General features: G+C 41.4%; 1 long non-coding RNA gene across 1 annotated transcript; it reads left to right on the forward strand.

The window, feature by feature from the left end:
* Positions 1-311: 311 nt before the first annotated feature.
* LOC126066999 (uncharacterized) lies at positions 312-16,275 on the forward strand. Its single transcript, XR_007515303.1, has 4 exons — positions 312-529; positions 2,041-2,226; positions 13,709-13,815; positions 15,913-16,275. It is a non-coding gene; the product is annotated as an uncharacterized LOC126066999 (long non-coding RNA).
* The last annotated feature ends 2,133 nt before the right edge of the window (positions 16,276-18,408 follow it).

Below are 18,408 nucleotides of genomic sequence, written 5' to 3' on the forward strand. Positions count from 1 at the left end.
CTTCTGCTACATGGTGCAAAAAAAGTGAAAAGGGCAGAAGAATCATACAGGTCTAAGTTTACATCTTGACCTGCCCCTTACCGAGTGTGTGACTTTGAGAAAATTATTTATCCTCTCTGAGCTCTAGAATATATACCCTTACATATAGTCACTGAGGCTCAGAGGTACAATTTTTTTTTTAATTTCTAAAACAGTGATGCTGATTCCTACCTTCCAGAATGTTTGTATATATTTTATGAGATAATTAATGTACACAATTTGAGAAATGAAGATATGTAATATAGTTTATCTATGGTTATATTAGATTCTTGTAGCAGAAACAGCTACCAGCCCACCGTTCCATCAAGGTATGGACATATGACCTGCAGACCATGAAATGTGAGTGTTGCGTATCACTTCCTGTGATGGGGATTTTAGAAGAGGATGTGCCTTCTCTGCCATCTCTTTCCCTTCCACTGTCTGGGAAGAGAAGACAGAGAGACCCTAGAAGATGGTGGAGCCACATGGAGGAAAGCTATCAGTCACCCAGGTACACCTGCATTGGACTATTTTGTAAGGAAGAAACAAGCTTATTTTGTTTTAGGTTTCTGAGATTCTGGGGTTTATTTGTTATAGCAGCTAGTATTAATTACCCTAGAAAATTTTGATGTCACTTTGAAGTGAGGGTTAATGTAAGAAAAACCTAAAATATGTTGCATTGATTGGCTCAGCAGTTGGTTGGTGGGTGGCACAGACACTGATATCCAAGTCTGGGAAGATAGAGACCTGTGGAAAGGATGACAAAGCATTTGGTAAATTTGTTTCTGGTGATAATTTAAAAGGCAGACCAAGTGCCTGACAACTCTTCATCTCCAGGGAAGAGATTGGTTATTACTTGTTACTTTTAATAAGGTATAACAAGACAGAGGGAAACCCTGGTGGTATAGTGATTAAGTGCTACAGCTGCTAACCAAAAAGGCAGCAGTTCAAATCCACCAGATACTCCTTAGAAGCTCTATGGGGCAGTTCTGCTCTGTCCTATAGGGTCACGATGCGTTGGAATTGACTCCACAGCAATGAGTTCTTTTTTTTTTTTTTTTTTTTTGAACAAGACAGAGAAGTGCTCAGGCAAGAATTAGCTTTTGGGAGTGCAGAAATGAAAGGGATGAGATAGAGTGTAGAAATGAGACATTTTATAGGGTTAGAAAACTTAACTGCTTCTTGATCCAACCTGTGGAAGATAAGATTGAAAAGGCTTTGAGCAACAAAAGTTCATCAAAAAATCTCAATTTAGTAGACACCATGCTAACTTCTATAACACAACTTCTATAGAGGTTATAAAATAACTAGGGACTGTTCTCTCCCATCAAGAAGTTTATATAGTAGAAATGAGAAGACATGTGTATGATGGAAACATGCATTGCTATAAGTAATAGAGGAATTTCAATGATCTGAGGGAGCACGCACAGGCATTCTTAGGGAGATGGGGAAATTTGGACCTTGGTTACTCATCAAGGCCTCAAACCCATGAATGAATGAATCTCAGTTGTCTTCTAAACTCATTTTCATCTTTTTGAAACACCAGAGATGAAATTTTATCCGTAGGGTGGTAGATGATACTTGAAGTATCCCTCCAGCCAGCCCCTGACTTCCTTCCCGATCAGCCTTCTTTCCAACTTGCTAGTAGTTAGTTCATGCTCAGACCTCAGACAGGTGTCACCACCCCAGGTTCTAGTTTCTGTAAAGGCAGAAGAAAACCCTGCCATCCTCATCTTTCTTCAGCGGAGACTATGCAGTGCCTCAGACCACAAAGCGCCGTTGCATTTGCTGAGATGGTTTGTTTTTAATGTCTCTTGTTTTTTAATAATCGTTCTTTGGGCAGCAAATGGGAGTTTGCAACTTCTTATTGCCTCCTGGCATGAGCCTAGTACCTTTTTAGCTTGTTTTATTGCCTCTCTGCCTGTGCAGAGCATTTATCTAAATATAGAATGGTACACCACTATAAACGGGACTGAAATAAGATAAAATTTTCTTTCTGATCAATTTCATTGCATCTTCTAGTGACTACAAGGTACTGTTCTTTCATCAGAATGTCAAGAGTGGGCAGCAAAAAGGAGTGATATTGAGTTGTGGAGCTTTCCAAAGTGGAAGTCAATACTGCAAGGCCTTCTAAGGTGATGAGGCCCAGGGTATGCAGTGCTCTGAACGTTGCTCTCCCTGTGACCTTGGGCAAACCACACAAAGATGGTAAGTAGCACATGCCTGCCCTTTGGAAGCAGGGTGGTGTAGTGGGAGGAATCCAGGCTTCACCAGACCTCAGTTGGGTCTCCTGCCCTGCCATTTATTTTAAGGGTGACCTTAGATAGACGTCTTAGTTATCTAGTGCTACTCTAACAGAAATACCACAAGTGGGTGGTTTTAACAAACATAAATTTATTTTCTCACATTTTTGGAAGCTAGAATTCCAAATTCAGAGCACCAGCTCTAGGGGAAAGCTTTTTCTCTCTGTCCTCGCTGGAGGAAAGTCCTTGTCTCTTCAGGTTCTGCTTCCTGGTCCCTTGGAGATCTCCATGTGGCTTGGCATCTATCTTACCCCATCTCTGCCTCTAGCTTGTGTTTAATCTCTTTTGTATCTCTAAAGATATTGACTCAAGATACACCCTACACTAATCCTGCTCCATTAACATAACAAAGTCGACCCATTCCCAAATTTGCATTATAACCACAGGCATAGAGGTTAAGATTGACAACACATATTTTGGAGGGACACAATTCAGTCCATAACAGTAAGTTACTTAACCTCATCCATAAATGGGGCAATACTAATAAAAATCCTTCTACTAGGGCTCTTGTGAGGACTAAATGAGATGGATGTATATAAATTATTCACCACATTTTCAAGAAACAGTAACTAGTATTATTTTTGGTAGGCTGATATTTTGTGGCATTAATGTTTCAAATGTGACCATATCTTTACTTTTATTTCTGGGAGAAATAATTTGTGTACATTTATTTACAGAGTTAAGAAGAAATATCTCTCCTCTCCCTTATGAATCAGACACAAGCCCCTTAATGCATTCATTCATTCTAGTGAGAGGTTTCATTGCTAGATGAAGTACAGTATAGTGGTCAGAGCAGGGACTCTGGCACTAGACTCCAGGGTTCACAACCTGCTGTGTGACCTTGAGCAAGGTGCTTAACTTCTCTGGGTCAAAATCCATTGTCTGCAGTTCTCAAATTTAAAAACCAAAAGTTTTTTATACAAGGTTATTTATAGATTTATCCTAAATAAAAAAGATTTATCCTACTTAGTGTAAATCTTCCTGTTTTGGGTATAGAAATGTTAATGTGCTAGAGTACAGAGTCCCCAGACCCTGAAGAGGGGTTGTGTAATATATATTCACCAGGTGCTCCTTGGAAACCCTATGGAACAGTTCTACTCTGTCCTATAGGGTTGCTCTGAGTCAGAATCAACTCAAAGGCAATGGCTTTGGTTTTGGTATGGAACCCTGTTTACCCTACTGGATCCAAGGGATTTGGGTAAGGGATTGTGGAGCTCTAATATACCTTCATAGGGCTGTTGTAAGGCTTAAAAACAAAGCAAAAGATGCTGTTGTTGAATTGATTCCAACTCATGGCAATACCATACATTGTGAGGCTTACATGAACTTAATACAATCCTAGGAACAATCTTTTAGGGCAGAAAATATTACCCGATTTTACAGATGAGGAAAATAAGGCACCAAAAACCAAACCAAACCAAACCCAGTGCTGTCAAGTTGATTCTGACGCATAGCAACCCTATAGGACACAGTAGAATTGCCCCATAGAGTTTCCAAGGAGTGCCTGGTGGATCCAAACTGCCAACCCTTTGGTTAACAGCCATAGCACTTAACCACTACGCCTCCAGAGTTTCCAAATAAGGCACAGAGAAGTTAAGTAGCCATATAACTCATATGTGATAGAGCTGGAATTCAAATACAGCATTTCTGATTCCAGAGCCCGTATATTCTGTTGAAACAGATTAATTTAATTCCCAGGGCCATGTACATGCTCTGACAGAGCCAACTTCAATTAAGAATCCACCCTGAGAGGAAGACTGACACTTAAGGAAATACCATCAGCAGGGGCTGACTTCTCCGGACATCTGCACAGGCAGACCAGCTGTAGGGAAGGAGAAGTGGGTGCTGGTGAGGCTTCCTAGGTCCCCTCCATGGACTGCCAACCACATGGCTTGATGGGAGAGCCAGGCCTGCACACCATTCAGTTGCCCTCTGTGCCCATTCCTCTGACTGCCACCCTGTCTCAGCTTGGGTTCCTATAGAAGCAGATCCTGAGAAAAGGATTTGAGTACAAGTAGTTGATGTGTTAGGTGCAAGGAACACCATTAGCGAGTGAAGACGTGATACAGGGGAGGGGAGGCAGCCAATAATGGCCGTGTTATGATGCCAGCTTCCACAACGAGTGATCACAACGTCACAGGGAAACTTGGGGTCATGGTGTAAACACATGTTTCAGAATTACCCCACCCAAGGGATGAGGGAACTGAGGTATTTATACTCCATCTCTGGAGAGGCACTGGTTGAAGGCTACTCCCAGAAATGTCCTTGGCAGGCGATCAGAAGCAGCATGGCCTTCTGCATTCTGTAAAAAGCCTTCAGGCACAGAGATGCAGATAATGGCACTAGGGACCATATTGAAATTTAAGGTCCAATGGAGATGAGTGAAGCATTGACAGTGTCTGATACACATCCTTTAGCACAGTTCTGTGTAGTAGTAGGAACAACCTTACTTGTGAAAAAAACCCAAGGTGGATGCTACCTCACTCACCGTGGATTTGATGTCCACTAACAGACCCAACTACCTCCCCCCTGCCCCAAAATCCCCACCACACAGCCAGCCGTGGCTCCTGGAATGTGTGCTGTAAGTTACCAGTTTTTAGAGGCCAGCAGTAAAATTTCAGTACGTTACCCAGAAGAAGTAACGAACGAACTATGACCTTTCCTTTCCTAGCTGAGATACTTGCCTTTAGGGAATGGGACTAAGAACAAAGATATTTTAATGGAGGAAAGATCAAGAAAGTTCTGGATGGTGGGGTCAGGGATGAGGAAAGGATAATAAGGAGTGGTTGCCACCAGTGAAGACCCTGGGTACTCTGGGGTGCTGTCTGCAGAGTGGGGGGTGGCCACTGAAGAAAGTGGCACCAAATGGGAGCCCAAAGTGTCCATAGAGATAGAAGGAGCTCAAATGGGCATTTTTTTGCTTCACACTTTCATCTAGATCTGAGCCTAGAAAGGAAGACTTCTTGGCCACATGTAGCTCTTAATTTGTGAGCTTTTAGAAGACAACGACCATGTGTCGTCTGGTCTTCGTATCCCCAGAACTCAGCACAGTGGCCAGTGACTCATTTTTCTGAACAGAGCTGCCGTGAATTTGGTGCTATGCTCTAGTTTCACCTACCAGTTCCTTCCTGACATTTCTATTAGCAACCCTACATTTAAACAAATGAGCTCTCTGTGTCTCCATTTCTCCTTCTATAAAAAGGAAAAGCAACACCACCAACAACAACTCACTTACTGGCTGTGAGACCTTGGACAATTTATTCAATCCTTGGTTTCTTCAGCAATAAAATGTGGAGAATGCTGCTGAATGTCCCAAGCTTCTAGTGAGGTTTCAGCGAGGTAGCTCATGTAAAGGGCTTGCTTGGTACAGTACCTGGCACAAGGAGATTCATTAAGTGTAGCTATTGCCATTATTAGTGCTTCTAATACAATACCCACCCTTCTAGGAGAGGGAGAGAAATCTGGGAATTCTCATACCGAACAGGCTGCAAATCTGTTTTAAGCTTCTGATGAGAAATTGAGGGCATCAGAAAAGAAAGCAAACCGCAATTCCCTGAAATATTCCAATTCTATCTCTGCAAATAAGTCATAATGATTTGTGTCAAATAATATGACTGCATCTTTCCTCTGAGGAACCTAATGGGCTTCTGCCAACTACTTATCCAGCAGGCAATGCTCACATCCCTCAGGATAAACTAAGGGAGTGTTCTAGATGGCCACATGCCGGAGGCCAGAGCTGTAGGCAGAGGGGCACTAATAAAATATGATAATTTACTTTTTTTATCCTCTCTGTAGTTTAGACTGTACAGTCTGGAAGCAGGCCAGCGTGGTCAATTTTAGGAATTGCAGGGTTGAGCTTACAGTACAAAGTACAAGACAGCTTTTACTTCAAATAGAAGTCAGTCTTGGGTAATGGTTGTTCCCTCCCTTTTGAAAGTCCAGCTAACTCTCAAGGGCAGGCACCTCCCAAGATTCCATTCTTTCACCAAAAATCTGAGGTTCTGGTTTCATAATGTTGTTTACACTCCTCAGGACATGCCCATCAGGTCTCTTCATGTGGACTTCTGGGCTGTCGACTTCCTACGGACAGACGAAGGGTAAGGGAGGAGAGGCCTCTCAAGAAATTGCAATTGTTTTTATCTTTATTTTCAACCTAAATGACTGCACTAAAATCTATTTGAGAAAACAGAACCATCTGGCATCATTGGTCAGAGCCATAAATGGTGTAGAAAGGGGAAAAATATGCTGAATTCTGATAAATGGAAAGGGGGTTACATAGGCTTAATTGAAGCCATGTGAAAGGGGTTCTTTTGTCATTTTTTTCCCAAATTAAAAAAAAAAATCAATGCTGTCCAACTGTCCCCAGAGACTACACACAAGGCACAGTTGAAAGTTCTATTGTCCTTTCATGCCTCCCCACTGATCCTGGCTTCATAGGGTAGGGCGTTGTGGCCTATAGGACCCCTTGCCCTTTGTTCCTGTCATTGATGGAGGAAGTGCTTAAATGGGAATCATTAAGCCCACTTCTTTTTCTGTTTCCCAGATGCTAAATGTTTATTTGTTGATATATTCATTAAAGGCAAACATTTGCTCAACACCCACCATGTATCAGACCCTCTTTAAGGCACTGAGCCTGCTAAGGCAAATGAGACAGAACAACTGTCTCAAAGAGCTCCAGTTGATTAGGGAACCAGAGAAATAGTTACTGACACATGGCCACAGAGGAGGATAGAGAATGGAGAAAAGCTTTGAAGAGAGTACCAAGGAACATGGAGGTGACTTTCTAGGAGGGAAGAAAAAGAGAGGAGCACTAGTGGGAGGAAAAATGTAATGGGAAAAAAAGAAATAGCCAGCAGGTTGTTTTTAAGAGAATCCGTCTCTTTGATGTATGGCTGAAAGCAGCTGGTGGTGTTGGTGTGGACTGCAGACAACTTTAGCTTGGGCATCAGGAAATAGCCTCAGCAGGTGAAAGCCTGGTAGAAGAACCTTTCCTGTCTTCGGCTGCACTGTGTAATTATTTGGCACAAGAAAGGAAGAGAGAAGAAAAAGAAGGAGAAGAAGAGGAGGAGGAGAAAGACAAGGAGAGAAGGGAGGGAAGAAGGAAGGAAGGAAAGAAAGGGGGCAGTTACCTTACGTGCTTAAGAAAATATTACATATGAATCCAATTATCTCCAATTCCTAATCCTAACCCTTGCACAGACCCAGGAGTTGAAGGATTGGTCCACCACTGTTTCTATTTAGCTTTCATAAGATCCAAACTAACAAACACCAAATTCATTGATCCCCTCTTCCTCAGGCAAGTAAAGAATGGACTGATCTTGCAAGAGACCCATGAGAAATACACTGATTTAGGAAAAATGAAGACAACATCATGACTTTTATTGCACAGGGTGATATTAAATCAAGTCAAATTAAATATATATTTTATCTGGTTTGAACTTTATATTTAATTAACATAGCTTTGATTTTGTTATGTCTGTTACAAACACGTCATGAAATGCTATTCAGATTGTGTCATTCAAAAAGGGTTTCCAAAAAACCATCTGTATTAGCTTCCTAGGATTGCAATAACAAATTACCATGCTCTGTGTGGCTTAAAACAATGGAAAGGTATTGTCTCACAGTTCTGATAAAAAATTGACTCTTTACAAGAAGGAAGCCCATGGGAAAGAAAGAAGGGAGGTAACCCAATCAAATCTTCATGTAAACATGCTGATGACAGACCCCCAGGTAAACACACTAATGGTATTTGCTAATGCATGGTCATTATCTATGAAATACTTCTAGAAAGATGTGCCTGGTCTGCTTCTGGTTGTTCATTTGTAACAAACCTGGAATCTATGAATTTACTGGGAATGAATCCTTGGAAAAACTCAAGTAAGTTATGTGACTACATGTTGCTGCTAAAAAAAAAGTATCATAGCACACTTAGGGAAATACCTAATGGGGGACGATGTGGTTGGCAAACAAATGGAAGAGGTGCACATTATTTGTGTAAAAATATAGTATCTAAGTGTAATATGAAGATATTTCACGAGGGCTCTTTTCTGTGCAGGTGATGTGATGACATACATAGCTTAAAGATTTCTTATGTTAATTGAGCAAGAGAATATCTTGACATTGCATGAAGGACCTGGGGAGCTGCATTAGTCCCACTCTCTGCTTTAACTGAGATTGGTGACTACTTGTATTCTTGAAATTAGAGTAAAGCTTGACACTGGGTGAGATCTCTATTCTTGTGAATTTGCTTTGACAATCCAATCCTTTGTGTTACCTACACATATACTGTTACCTATACACATTTTGTCTCACATTAACCATGTAAGGTAGGTGTTCAGAGAATGTAGTTAATTTGTCTAAAATCATACAGTGAGGAAGCAGCAGGCTCTAAATTTAAACCCAGATCTTACTCCACAGATTATGCTCTTCCCACAGCTTCTCTTTGCTCCCTTTTTTAATCTTCAATAAAACAAAGATAGTCATGGGGCCCCAGAAAGGCCCTAAAGACCTGCACGGACCCCCACAAGCCCTTTGAAAGCTACTCCCACAAAGTATAGTTTTAATGAGAACAGTCTTTCTGATATAAAACTTGATTCACTTGAGACCCAAAAGGTGGTTTTGTATCACTTTTTCCGTGGAAATTCATTTTCACTAGAAGCAAAAAACTTACATCTCTGTCAGTACTCAGCAACTCATGTACCATTTGTGTGCTAACCAAATCCATTGCTGTCGAGTCGATTCTAACTCATAATGACCCTGTAGGATAGAGTAGAACCACCCCATAGGGTTTCCAAGGCTGTAAATTTGTATAGAAACAGATTTTCACATCTTTCTCACAAGGAGTGGCTGGTGGGTTTGAACTGCCGATCTTTCAGTTAACAGCCAAGTGCTTAACCGTTGTACCACGAGGGCTCCTTGTTTGTGTGATACTGGGGCAATACTAATATATTCTTTGAACGTTGAGAGAATAGCCAAAAGAGTGCCCTTGATTGGAATCAGATGATATGAATTGGAGTTTCTAATTCCATGTTTAGCCCTAAAACAACCTGGGCATCGTGGGAAGGCTCACTAACCTCTAGTTGGTTGGATCAGCCATATTCCACATGGCCTTCAGTTTTATGAAGGCATTTGTATGCTTTCATTTAAACTCTGTGTTTTTTTTCACATGGCCCTTTGCAGAGCATTAGAATCAGTTTCCTGACAAGGTACTTGAGGTTCCCTTTAAAAAAAAAAAATCTACTGTCTGAGAATGGGGAAGGAGGTGGGCCATTTTGAGGAATCCATTTCTTCTTTTCTCTTCTGGAGAAATAAAATAAATGGTTTAATTTTAGTTGCCTCAGGTCAAGGAGTCCCATTCCTAGGGGACAACAACCTAGCTTAGCACCTTGGTTTCTGTTAAAAAGTGTTACACGACACTCATGGCTAGGATGTAACAGGTTACCCTATGCCTGGACCACTCTCTCAGGCCTGCAAGCATCATTAATGGGCAGATGTAGCCATCTTCCCTTCCTTGGCTGTGCCTGTTTAAACAACTTTGGAGGTAGCTAACATATCGCCTGTAGTCCCAGCTACTTGAGGCTGAGGTTGGAGGATCACTTGAGCCCAGATGTTCTGGGCTGTAGTGCACTATGCCAATTGAGTGTCCGCACTAAGTTCAACATCAATATGGTGACCTCCTGGGAGTGGGGAACCACCAGGTTGCTTAAAGAGGGGTGAACCAGCCCAGGTTGGAAACAGATCATATCGCAAACTAATAAAAGTGCTTAATAAAGATCTAAATTGTAATACCCCCAGAAAGACATTCATCTTGGTAGATAAACCTTCTGACAAAAGAGCACCAGAATCCTTATTTCAGCAGTCAAATCAGACACACCAGTCTAATGTCTATATGTTGAAGGGCACTTTAACTTGGGTCTTTACAAGGAAAGCAATAAGTTTAATAGAGAATTACTGCCAGAAGAACAAACAAGTCTGTCTTGGAAGAAATACAGCCAGAGTGCTCCTTGGAAGCACGGATGGTGAGACTTCGTCTCACATACTTTGGACATGTTATCAGGAGGGACCAGTCCCTGGAGAAGGACATCATACTTGGTAACGTAGAGGGTCAGGGAAAAAGAGGAAGACCTTTGATGAGATGGATTGACACAGTGGCTGCAACAATGGGCTCAAACACGAAAACAATTGTGAGGATGGGACAGGACCAGGCAGTGCTTTTTTCCGTTGTAGAAAGGGTTGCTATGAATTGGAATCGACTCAACGGCCCCTAACAACAGCAGTCCACTGTCCAGGACTTAGAGCACTCAGAGTACTCGATTCTCCCACTCACTTGATCCTCTTGTATACTGTCTTATGCTGTATTTTGAGTTATTATCCTATTTTCACCATCCTAAAAAAAAAAAAAATTTTTTTTTTTGTGAGTGAATGTGTTATCTCTCCGACTAGACCTTGACCTAGAAAGCAGAGACTGTGTCTTACTTCTCTTTCTACCTTTCACAACCCAAACCTCCTACACAATAAATAGTCGCTCAGTAAATGCGAGTCAAATTTCTGAGAATTCTTTGGGAAAGCTGTATAAATCAACTATATAATCAAGAAGTTCTCTCTTAAACCTGATTATGGTCTCTCTGGTTGAAACCTGGTGTATTTTTTTTTTTTTTTCCTTATTTGGTCTTCCCTGAGATAGACAACAAATGTCCAGTGTCCTTCTTAAACCTGTAAATACTTGAGGTCATTTAATGTGTTATCCTTAGCTCTTTTCACCTCCAAGCTAAACCAAGATAATGAGGCAGAACCACTGTATTTACACAACACATTTCCTGAGAAACCCATAACCATTTTCTCACATTAAGATTGGGTCTTGTTAGTAGTTAAAAGTCAGCAAAAGGTTGACAGTCTAGGGAGAATTATCTCTTTTGTAGATAAAATAGTAGTTGGGTAGTCCTGAGCCTCTGGCAAGCCTCTGTCTGTCTGTCTATCTATCTATCCATCCATCATCTGTCTGTCTGTCCATTCGTCCATCTGTCTAGCATCTATCTGTCTATCTAACAAAAACTCCCTCATCTTGACATGTTTTAATGTCAACTGAAACCTGCAGATCTTACACACACACACACATGCCCTATACTCTCTGTGTAGCCTTGCTTACAGCTATGCAAATTACTGGATCATTTTAAAAATCAGAACAGGAGCTTGCTAAAAAATAATCTAAAAAGTTCAAGGCTTGAAATCCATAGGGACAGAAAATAGCTTAGTGTTTGTCAGGGTCTGGCGGGAGGGAGGAATGGGGCATGACTGCTATCGGGTATGGGTTTTCTCTTTTGGGCAATGAAAATATTTTGGAATCAGTTGTACAACTCTGTGACTATACTACAAGCCACCAAATTGTGCACTTTTAAAGGGTGAATTTTCTAATATGTGAGTTGTAGCTCAGTAAAATTTTTTTAATTAAAAGAAGTCCAAGGTTTGCGAGTTTCCATATCCAAAATCTTAGACTTAAGAAGACTCAGCTTCCAAGTATTCCTATTGTTGATTGTCTAGTAAAAGATTAAAAAAAAAAACAACAATTTTTTAATGATGAACTATTGCTCTTATATAGTTGATACTAGCAAATTTAACTAAAGTAATTCTAAGGAATGGTGATTATAGATGGATTCCAACTCAGTTTTCCTTCTCCAATCTGCAGTGAAAGGCACGGAGCCCAAACCACTGGGGAAAGCAAGACAAAGGTGGGACTGTACATTTTTGGTAAAGACACTTAGGCCTCCTTCTCTGATTAGGTGTTTGCAGAGTCATCTGAAGGAGCAGATGTGAAGAAGCAAATTAATCAACTCTCTTAGAGTAAACTAAAATATTGAGAAAATCTATTTGAATCCTAGAAAGCTTATGAGCTAGTTGAATGGGTTAATATTTGGCTTGTTGAACTGAGTTGTTGAGGGGTGTCCGGGGACCCCTCTTCCTTTCTCCTGAAAAAAAAAAAACACAGAAACAAAAATCTGGCTGGGTGAATGGAGGGTCACACCCACGACACCTGGGAGGGAAGCACTGGGTAACTATTTCACAAGCTTTCTCTTTAATAGTATTAAGGTCTGGGAAGAATTAAGAAATGTTAGGCCTGTTCAGATGGGTTTATATAATACTCACATAGTGGAGTAATAACGTCTAATGAAGAAATGTTATGTTTTCTGCAAAACAGTTTCTTGTCAGAAGTCCAAAACATCCAAATTGAGAGTGGCTAGTGAGCATTTTGGTAGCAGAGAGGCCCTTTCCCAATCAGAAGAAATGAGAGTCTTGGGACTCACGGCATTTGGAAATGAAGGATTTCATCTTAGAGTTTTGGTTAGCCACAAAGAAAAGCTTGTGGGGACATAAAAAGAGAAGACATTTTCCCCACACAAAAATAGAGGTGGAAGGGACATTTAGAGTAAGTGTGTGTGGGTGAGGGGGGTGGGGAGGGTTGTTAAGAAGGAAAGATTTTCTCTTTGATAAGAGTAAGTAGACAGTTATGGCCTTTTTATTCCACTGTGAAGTTCTAGAACTGGTACAACCTCCCTAGGGAACTGGAGACAGGTCAGGGGCTTTCATAAGATCCATATATTTATTCACTCATTTATTCATCCATTCATCATTCATTAATCAGCTGTCCAAAATAATTTATTACAGACTTATTATAGTTCAGGCACTGGGGCTATGATGATGAATAATAGCGCGTCTGGAGGAGCACTCTGTCTACTGGAGGGAGGGATATATAAATAATTACAGTGAAAGTGCTAAATGCCATACTACACTGAAGAGATAGCTGTGACATACAGGGAAACACGCTCCTGATTTGTCTGGGTTTGCTGGGGAAGATTTCACAGAAAGCGATATCTGAGGTGGGTTTTGAAGGATGAATGAGTGTTCACAGATTAAGCAATGGGGAAAGAGAGTTGCAATGAAGAACTGGGGGTGTGCAAAGGCACTGAGGTGTGCCTGGGTGTGCAGAGAACAGGGAAGAGAGGCCGGTCGTTATGGGTAAAGAACATGGATGAGGTGGTGGGGAAATACCTGCAGGGTAAAACAGGGGCTAGTTTGCAGCATTAGGGTATGCCATTCCAAGGTGTTTGTAAGGTATTTTGAAGGAGTCAGGTGGCACCAGGGTTAAGTGGTAGGCTGCTAACCAAAAAATTGGAGGAGAAAAACCTGGTGATCTGCTTCCATAAAAATTATAGTCAAGAAAACACTATACAGCAGTTCTCTCTGTAACACAGGGGGTCCCTTTGAGTCAGAATTGACTCAACGGCAACAGGGTTTTTTCGGTAGTTTCTTTAAAAAAAAAACTCAAGAGTTTATTTTTAAAGCTTTAATAATGTGAGCATACATTCTTTCTCAAGTGTATTTCTCCAATACAGCAGTGGCACCTACCCTGAGCACCACAGAGCACCTGGCCACGGAATGAGGAGCCAGCAGGGGAACCGTGGACAGGGCAGCCCCTACCTGCCCTGGCCGCCTTTAACAGGTAATTAGAGTAGCGGAGCCTAAGCTTGATCTTGTTTTAAGGGCTGGGACTTAGCTCTAGTTCTCACTGGGACAAAGATTCTGAGACTGAAACAGTTTGAAACTGAAGGAATGTTAGTGCGTGAGGCCATCCATACACTAGAGTTCCGGCACAGGGTCCTTCCTGGGAAGCAGTATAAGTCGTATCTGTTATGGATTAAACCATGTCTCCCCAAGGATATATTAAAGTCCTCACCCCTGGTGACCTTGTTTGGAAATAGGTCTTTGAAGATGTTATCAGTTAACATGAGGTCATACTATGGTAGGGTGATCCTAATCCAATGCGACTGGTCCTTATAAAAGAGGAGAAGTAGCACAGAGGACCGGCCTGTGGAGATGCATCTACAACCCAAGAAACGCCTAGGGCTACCAGAAGGTGGGAGAGACAGGAAGGATCTTTCCTAGGACCTTGAGCATAGCTTGGCCAACACACTCATTTGGACTCTTAGCTCTCAGAGTTTTGAGACAATGTATTTTTGTTAGAAGCCACCCAGTTTGTGGTATTTTGTTATGGCAACACTAGAAAACTAATACAGGATCCAACACTGGTTTTTAATGGTGGGAATGACATACATACTCATTAACCCTAGCCTGTAAGTTCATTGAGTAAAGACTATTGGTCTGACTGGTGCCCTGCTCAGACTCCTGTACCTATGCTGTGCGTGGCATGTATTTAAATATTTGTTGAATGAAATGAATAAGGCAGTGTAGAAGATGGATAAGAGTGGAAGGAGATTACTGCCAGACAGAACAGTTAAGAGACTATTAGAACAATCTAGATGAGCAACCACAATAGGAGAGAAAGGGCCAAATTTTAGATCAACGCTCTCTAACACAGCTTTCAGCAATGATGGAAATGTTCCATTCTGCACTCTCCATTACAGTAGCTATTAGCCACGTGAGGCTCTTGAGTACTTGAAATGTGGTTAGTAAGACTGAGGAACAACATAAAGAAAACAAAAATCCTCACAACTGGACCAATAAGCAACATCATGATAAATGGAGAAAAGATTGAAGTTGTCAAGGATTTCACTTTACTTAGATCCACAATCAACACCCATGGAAGCAGCAGTCAAAAAAATTGGAATTTATTTAATTTCATTTAGCCACATGTGGCTAGTGACTACCATATTGAATAGAGCAGCTCTAGAGTTTTCTGTACCAGAATCAAAAGAACTTGTGACAAATTGTATTCATTCATTCATTCAATAAAAAATATTTATTGATGGTTTACTATGTCCTGCAGGGTAAAACAAAGGCCAGGTTTGGAATGTGTGTGTCATTTTGGCAATGTATATGTCATGTCAACATATTTGGACTTCGTAAGTCACTTTGGTAAAGAGGCTCCAAAGCTGATTTTTAAGCATGAATAGTGCAGACAACAACCTTGTCCAAACCGTACATTCTCGAGGGAGATATTTAAAAAAAAAAAAAGTTCCACAAAGAAAAAAAATCTGGGTGATACTAGAAAGCATAGAAGAGAGTGGACAAGCTGTTTTAGCAGGATTGCTCAGGGAAATCCACTCTGAGAGGTGACAAGTTGAGAGTTGGATGATGAGAAAATAGGGTTTAAGAAAAACAAAAACAAACAAGAACCCCAAACCAGAGCTACAATAATCATTGATGAAGGAAAGCAATAAAATTCAGTGTGAAGACACTTAGAACAAGGAGGGACTTCTCAGTCCTCAAGTCTAGCGTACTCTCTGTCTCCAGAAAGGAAACAGAGAAGTAAAGATACTTACCTAAGGCCACACAACTCATTAATAACGTAAGTGGTAACAGACTCTCAATCTTCTGACTTCCAACTCCCCTCCCTACTGGTTAGGTTTCTCAGCAACCTGAATCTTCTTTCTTTTGATAGTAAAATGAGTTATTGTGAGAAATGGAAAATAATGCATAATCAAGATGTTTAAAAAAAATGGTAGCTATTTTTATTATTGTATTTTTTTTTAACTCTTCTTGTAGTATGCCTTTTGTTTATATTCATAAAGTCGTTAACAAGGGTGTTATTTTAGTAACATTAAAAACATAACTGGGGCAATTTTCTCCTTTTCTTTAGCTGTTGTTGCCTGAGGGGAATCTCAGCATTGAGCCCTTGCAATCAACATCAGGTACCACCTGCCATTTGCCTGGAGGCAGCTCCCAGAAGTACAGGTGCTGTGAGGGAAGACATAGTCTCCATTCTGCGGGCCTGGTGAACTCCATCTTAATAAGTGGTGGCAAGTATTATGTCCTCCTGCTTCTGAAGAGAGAAAAATGCAGCTGTGGTTTTTTCCCCAGCAGACACAGCTCTCATTAAGCTCTTTCCTGAAAGCTGCTGTAGACAGGGTCTGAAGAGAAGATGAAGGCTTTAACAGGACGTGCAAGTTGAAATGATGAAAAGGGTACACTAAAAGCATATGGCACAGGGAAGGATTTTCTACATGCAAATTGAGAATTAGGTCTTCATTCATTTGGTTAGTCACCATTTTATACCTTACTCCCTGCGCCACCACATCTCTGCCCTTTGAACTTGTATTTTTGCAAATATTCAAATGGGACAAAACAATATGAAGCTCCTGGCTTCCGGAGTAGCAGTCAGTGTTGACTATACATGTTAGTTCTCCTTAACTTCTCTGGGCCATTTGACTTTTCTGACCACATCTTTGGGGCTCATCTCAGAGCCTTGGACTCCCAGCCCATACTCTTTCTATTCCTTGTGTTGCATCTGAGTTTGGTGATTATTGAGCCTCTTAAGCAATTGTCATTAATAGGTTATTTGATGACTATAGTATGACTATTGAGGGCAGCGGTGGTTCAGTGGCAGAATTCTCATCTTCCATACAGGAGATTCCCCGACGCGTCTGTCAGTTTGTCATACTGTGGGGGCTTGAGTGTTGCTGTGTTGCTGGACGCTTTGCCACCGGTATTCAAATACCAGCAGGGTCACCCACGGCAGACAGGCTTCAGCTGAGCTTCCAGCCTCAAACAGATTAGGAAGAAGGGCCCGGTGGTGTTTACCTGTGTTTTATTGACTATGCAAAGGCATTCGACTGTGTGGATGATAAATTATGGATAACATTGTGATGAATGGGAATTCCAAACACTTATTGAACAGAACAAGGGGATACTGTGTGGTTTAAGGTCAGGGAAGGTGTGTGTCAGGGTTGTATCCTTTCACCATACTTAGTCAATCTGTATGATGAACAAATAATCTGAGAAGCTGGACTATATGAAGAAGAACGGCGCATCAGGATTGGAGGAAGACTCATTAATAACCTGTGTTATGCAGATGGCACAACCTTGCTTGCTAAAAGTGACAAGGACTTGAAGTACTTACTGATGAAAATCAAAGACCACGGCCTTCAGTATGGATTACAACTCAAAGAAAACAAAAATCCTCACAACTGGACCAATAAGCAACATCATGATAAATGGAGAAAAGATTGAAGTTGTCAAGGATTTCACTTTACTTAGATCCACAATCAACACCCATGGAAGCAGCAGTCAAAAAAATTGGAAGATGCATTGCATTGGGCAAATCTGCTGCTAAAGACCTCTTTAAAGTGTTGAAAAGCAAAGATGTCACGTTGAAGAGTAAGGTGCGCTTGACCCAAGCCATGGTGTTTCCAATTGCCTCATACGCTTGCAAAAGCTGGGCAATGAATAAGGAAGACAGAAGAATTGACACCTTTAAATTGTGGTGTTGGTGAAAAATATTGAATATACCATGGACTGCCAAAAGAACGAAGAAATCTGCCTTGGAAGTAGTACAACCAGAAGGCTCCTTAGAAGCAAGGATGGTGAGACTGCGTCTCACATACTTTGGACATATTATCAGGAGGAACCACAACCTGGAGAAGGACATTATGCTTGGTAGAGGGCTTGCAAAAATGAGTAAGACCTTGACGAGATGGACTGACACAGTGGCTGCCACAATGGGCTCAAGCATAACAACCACTGTGAGGATGGCACAGGACCAGGCAGTGTTTCGTTCTGTTGTACACAGGGTCACTGTGAGTCAGGACCGACTAGGCAGCACCTAATAACAACAACAATGCAGGAGATCCAGGTTCGATTCCTGGCCAATACACCTCACTTAATCATCTAGTGCTGCTGCTATAACAGAAATACAACAAATGAATGGCTTTAACAAACAGAAATTTGTTATTTCACAGTGTAGTAGGCTAGAAGTCCAAATTCAGGGTGTTAGCTCCAGGGGAAGGCCTTCTCCCTCTGTCGTCTCTGGAGAAGGGTCCTTGTCATCAATCTTCCCTAGGACTAGGAGATTCTCAGCACAGGGACCCCAGGTCCAAAGAATGCGCTGTGCTCCTGATGTGTCTTTCTTGGTGGTATGAGGTCCCCAACTCTCTGCTTCCTTCCCTTTCCTTTTATCTCTTGTAAGATAAGAGGTGTTGCAGGCCACACCCCAGGGAAGCTCCCTTTACATTGGATCAGGGATGTGACCTGGGTAAGGGTATGGAATCCCACCCTAATCCCCTTTAACATAACCCAATCTGCCTCATTAACCACAGGCAGAGATTAGGGTTTACAACACATAGGAAAGTTACATCAT

Source organism: Elephas maximus, chromosome 24, assembly GCF_024166365.1.
Source record: "Elephas maximus indicus isolate mEleMax1 chromosome 24, mEleMax1 primary haplotype, whole genome shotgun sequence".
Classification (NCBI taxonomy): Eukaryota; Metazoa; Chordata; class Mammalia; order Proboscidea; family Elephantidae; genus Elephas; species Elephas maximus.